The sequence below is a fragment of the Penaeus vannamei genome, chromosome 26 (assembly GCF_042767895.1).
Source record: "Penaeus vannamei isolate JL-2024 chromosome 26, ASM4276789v1, whole genome shotgun sequence".
Lineage (NCBI taxonomy): Eukaryota > Metazoa > Arthropoda > Malacostraca > Decapoda > Penaeidae > Penaeus > Penaeus vannamei.
In genome coordinates this window covers 32822488-32827487 of record NC_091574.1, presented here as the reverse complement: position 1 = coordinate 32827487, position 5000 = coordinate 32822488, and positions in this window count along the sequence as shown.

The window sequence follows — 5000 nt, the reverse complement described above, 5'->3', positions numbered from 1 at the left end:
ATCTTTCCTTGCTACTCCCCCCTCTCTCGCTCTCCCTTCCTCAGTCTCTCTCTCACGTACGGACACGGTCCTTTGCTTTCAAGTTTTCTCTGTCCCTCTCTCTCTCCCGTTACAGAAGCTGAGATGCCAATGTGCATAATACAAGGCAAGTAATTGATTCCGAGAGTACGGGAAGTCGAACATTATGGGACAACATAATCCAAGTGCTTACAAAAATCTCAGCATTTTGCAATATGTTTTATCTCTTGTGGAATTGAACCTCACGTGAGTTCATTTGTCTCTAAATAAAGTAGTGTTATATCTAATCCAAAAAAATAACACAGCACATAATTTGTAAGTATAGGCGCTTGTCTTTGGGACTAAATAGTATCAAATAAATCACTTAATATTGTAAATAATAAACTTCTTTTTCATGCTTTTTACTTCATACTTACCTAACAGAACAGAAGTCAGTACAAAAACAGTTAGAAGCAGTGGAAGGTCACGCACGCATTTGGGACGACCATGCATAATGAATGGTTTCCTGCAATTGGAGACAAAATTAATTAAAGTTGTGTCATTTATAGTTCTTTTGTTTCTTATATATGTGTTAATAAGTGCCCAGACACATACATACCAATATTATATGTGCAACATACAGATTACGTGTAAAAACATGGTTAAAACAAACGATACAGTAAGTGAACACTTTAGTATTACTGATTGTTTATCTGATATAACAACATCCAGTCGTACTCCCTGCGTTATTGATGGTCATCTGGAGAATTTTAAGCATGTATTACAAAATTTTCGAAAATATTCGTGACATGGCAGAAACATAATTTCAGCAATGTCATTGTGCATATCTTTCGAAGATGATGCTGTCTACTCCGCGATTTTCTGTTTCATATTATCTTAACAATTCTTAATAGATTCAGTGCCATTTAATGTAAAGTTTGAGTTTTTAGACTTTGATATAGAGTACAAATATAGCAAACATAGCAAGTATTCCTCTTATTTGCAACTCTAATACATCTTCAAAATATGACACAACTAGACGCAATCAGAGAGCGCATACCTCCGCCAAGGCAATAAGGTTACTGATGGAATAAAAAAAATCACACGAATAATTACATTCAAATTAAATCTTTCTCAAGTACACTGAAGACGTCCTTGCTTCCCTATCTTGCAATGCTAATGAATCCTTTGAAGAAAATCCGGATCACCACAAATATTCAATATTATCTATGCTGGGCGAAAACAGCTCTGCTAATAAATAAATAAATAAATAAATAAAAAGCTATTCATAGCTTTTAAGTTATGCGCAGGATCTAGATCATGATCCGCAGTACCAACAAAATTTGATGGGATCCAAGTTGAGCTAAGACGCATCTCTGGTGAAAAGAAAATGTTCATCACTTTTTCAGTTATCCTGATAACGGACCAACACTAACCAACGCTACCAAAAACATAACCTTCTTGGCAGAGGTAACAATGTCTAGTAGTGTGAGAGGTCGAGGCTTGGTTATAATGGTTTGCTGAGGAAGGGTATTTCACTTCACTCACTGGCTGGGAATCACTTCAAACGTGTTCTTACATGACGTTTTAGTCCTTAACCACTCCTATTTCCTCTGCCAGGCATAGCTTATGGCAAAATCCAGTTAAGGCGCCTACACGTGGCATGAAATAACCCGCGATTTCCGTGCAAAGACGAGAATGGGCAAACGAAGGTCCTTTGGCAACCTATGGTGTATTGGGCCACAAAACAAAGTCTTCAGAAATTCAGTATGGCACGTGGATTTTTCATTAATTCTCGCTGGATAAGTATATCGACAGCCTGTAATGTCGTGCGGCGCTAAAGGATATTACTATGCTCAAAGAAAACAGACGAATGGCCGTTGCCCCTTTTTGTCATTAGAAAAATAACACATGATGCGTGCACATGACTGCCCAGCTGTAAATGTACAATACTCGCCTTATTTTTGCGGTTGCATTGGTCACGCGGTGTTCCCTTTTTGCGGCCACTGGATGTATTTTGCACGAACAAATCTTGCTTTTACTTTGAATTGCAAGCTTTAAGCTGTAGTTTGTATATTTGCTCAGTGGAAAATATCCGCATCCTACGACTGCGAGCCTATTACATATTTATCCGTGATAAATTCAGATTTACAATTGGACTTTGTAAAATAACATAAATACGTAGATGAATAATCAAAAAGAAAGAAAAAAACATGGATTTGCACTACATCATGAAGAAGCATTTTTTGTCACTGGATATGAGTGCAAAGCCCACGAAATGTTTGAGAAATTAAGAAAAAAAATGCGTTTCTGTTCATATTCTTCTTGGAATTTATCATTAGTCTTATTAATATTAAGAAAAGGAATGCCAACTAAGTATCTGAATGTTTTCAGAAGTTATCAATGACTCTAATGAAAGAACTAATAATCCAGCACTTTTAGGAAATGTCTAAAATTCAAATATACCAAAAATCTTAAACACGAATAGGTCTTGTGGAACTTTTCAAAACTCTTGGAAACTGAGAACAAGTACTAGACAAGTCAAAAATTTATTAAAAATTAGAATCATTGATTAAGATAAGGAGTCCAGACCTTGTATATTGATTTTAATTACCCAAGACATGATATGGAGAATTTTATTTTTTTAGTTATTCATTAATTTTTTTTACTTTTAAATGGTTCATGAAAAAAGTTCATGGACGATTATTTGTCTCAAAATAAAAAAATCATTGTTAGCAAATGGTCTGAATGACGATTAAATATTGCTCTTTTATTTCTATATTTAGAGTACTCCAATGAAAGTTCTGAACCCCCCACCCACCCCTAAATAAAGTAAAGTCAGTAATGTAAATTCTTTCGGTGGTTGTGTGTGTGTGTGTGTGTGTGTGTGTGTGTGTGTGTGTGTGTGTGTGTGTGTGTGTGTGTGTGTGTGTGTGTGTGTGTGTGTGTGTGTGTGTGTGCAGCTACACAAAAGAATAGTTAGAAATTCATGTTAAACATTCAGACTCAAGCAACGATACATATTGAAATATAGTAAGCGGAACGAAACTGATGGTATCCCTGATTTTCCAACTAATTTTAGGTATTTGTGGCTTTTCTAAATATTACCAGGCATATGCCATCACGTACGGGAATAAAATCATTCTCTCTGAGTGAATCCATACAATAAGTGTGTACATTTATATGTACACACACACACACAATGTATGCATGCATGTATGTATGTATATGAAAGTATATTTGATAACAATACTAATCTGGAAAATAACGATATGACAACAACAATATTAAAAATGATGATATTGGTGATAACAATTATGATGCTGATTATAATAATAATGATAATGGTAATAATGGTAACGTTAATAATAATAATCATAATCATAGTGATAATAATAGTAATAACAATAATAATGATAATGATAATAAAAATGAAAATTATTATCATTATTATAATCATAACGTAAATCGTTTTAATAATACTATTTTTAATTACAATAATGATAATAATCATAATCATGATAAAAAAACAAGAACACAAATAAAGATAACAATAATAATCAATATCGTTATTACTTTTTACATATTTCTGTCTCTAATTCCAACGCGAATCAAGACCTGGACTCGCGCGTGCCCGGACTGACCGTCACCCCAACCGGACTGCACCTCCGTCACCCACCAGGACCAAGCAGCGACTGAGGGAAGCGCGGTTTTGCCTCGTGAGTCTTTGTTTCGAACTGTCTCAGTCGCGTCAGCTGGTCGATTCAAGTCCAACTTGCTGCCTCTTTTTATTCCTTGTTTTTCTTGTTATTCAATTGCGTTGTTGGAGTGTGTGTGTGTGCATGTGTTTATACATATACACACACATATATATGTCTGTATGTATTTACATATATATACAGACACAGACACACACACACACACACACCCACACCCACACACACGCACACGCACACTCACACACACACACACACACACACACACACACAAACACACACACACATAAACACACACAAAAAAACACACAAACACACACACACCCACACCCACCCACACCCACACCCACACACACCAGTCTGAAGAACTAAAGGAGGAGGAAGAGAAGGAGTCCTTAACGTAGGAGAGAGGGGGGGGGGGGACTAGGGGGAGCTGGCTACCTAAAACGAAACAAGTGTGAGGAGCAAAGCAGGGGGGGGGGGAGGCAGAGGCCCTTTAAGTGGTGTTTTCTTTATCTATTTAACATGCCTTAGTTAAAGGAGTTGGAGAGGAAACCACGCATTATTTTTCTTCTTTTTTTCGAGCCGTTCATACATAAACATGAATATAATTATAAACATACACACACATACATATATGTATATATGTATATATTGTAAAGTGGTCGGAGTGCGGCAGTGTGAAGACAAGTCGTGTCTGTCGAGAATTTGCAGACTTGGGTAGCGGTGAAAGATCAGCAGACGTCTTGATAACGCTATATATACATATATATAGCGTTTATTCGGTTGGTGAAAGAGACAGATGGTGGACAGAGGTTCGGTCCGGCTAGGAAGCTATAGGTTGTCTGTCTGGCGCTCACAGGGAACCCTTTTTTATGCAAGACTACATAGGAGTGGTTTTGCATTGCACTTAGGAGGGAAAGATCGAGAAAAGTTGCGCTCGTGTAAACAAAACACTGCTTATGCTATGTATTTCGTGGAAGGTTTGGTATGTGTGAACTGGTGTTATTATAGTGTGTGTTGTACATGAGAAAATGATATTGTATGTGTGTCTATAGGAGTATTTCATTGTTCGGTCATGCTACCACGGCAGTACAAACTAAAATATAACAATCAATATAATCCCGTATACCTAAACAAGAATATGATGGCTTAATACAGGTACACACATTAATGATAGAGACGCGTTACAAGAAAGTAAAATAAAATACACAATGGAGTAAACGAACAACTTAAAATAGTATAATATGAGTTTATATGTGAATATAAGGTAACACAGTACATGTG